Source organism: Gavialis gangeticus, unplaced genomic scaffold (genome assembly GCF_001723915.1).
Source record: "Gavialis gangeticus isolate Ggan-Ray unplaced genomic scaffold, GavGan_comp1, whole genome shotgun sequence".
Lineage (NCBI taxonomy): Eukaryota > Metazoa > Chordata > Crocodylia > Gavialidae > Gavialis > Gavialis gangeticus.
The window spans coordinates 121,475,957-121,476,274 of record NW_017729032.1 but is presented as its reverse complement, the minus strand read 5'-3'; the positions used below and the strand labels follow the sequence as shown (position 1 = coordinate 121,476,274).

Genomic DNA, 318 nt, shown 5'->3' with positions numbered 1-318 from the left:
GCTGCCCCGCGCGGAGAAGCCCAACCCGCTGCAGGGCGCCAACCTCTGCTCGCGGCTCTTCTTCTGGTGAGTGCGGCCCGCGGGGAGCCGGGCTCGTCTCCTCCTCCTCGGCCTCTCCCTGCGCCTCCTCTCGCAGCCTCGGCTGGAGGGAGCCTCAGCTCGGGAAAGCCTGTGGCTGGGCGCACTCTCTTCCTCTCTGCCCGCACCCGTGTATCCAGCTGTCCTCTGCCGGTATCTGCCATCTTTGTCACTCGCTCTTTCATATCCCTCGAGAGCTGTTTCTTTCTATCACTCTGCTGCTGTATTTATCACTGTATC

The 318-nt window shown here is 63.2% G+C and overlaps 1 protein-coding gene across 3 annotated transcripts in view; it reads left to right on the top strand.

Annotated features, from left to right (window-relative positions):
* ABCC4 (ATP binding cassette subfamily C member 4) overlaps positions 1-318 on the top strand; it is a 351,018-nt gene that overhangs the window by 53,862 nt on the left and 296,838 nt on the right. The window contains exon 1 of one of the 3 annotated variants that reach the window (XM_019524313.1): positions 7-66. The exons of the other annotated variants lie outside the window; for them this stretch is intronic. The gene's annotated coding sequence lies outside the window, so the exon portion shown is untranslated. Of the gene's footprint in view, positions 1-6; positions 67-318 lie in introns of those variants that run through there. 3 annotated transcript variants of the gene reach the window in all.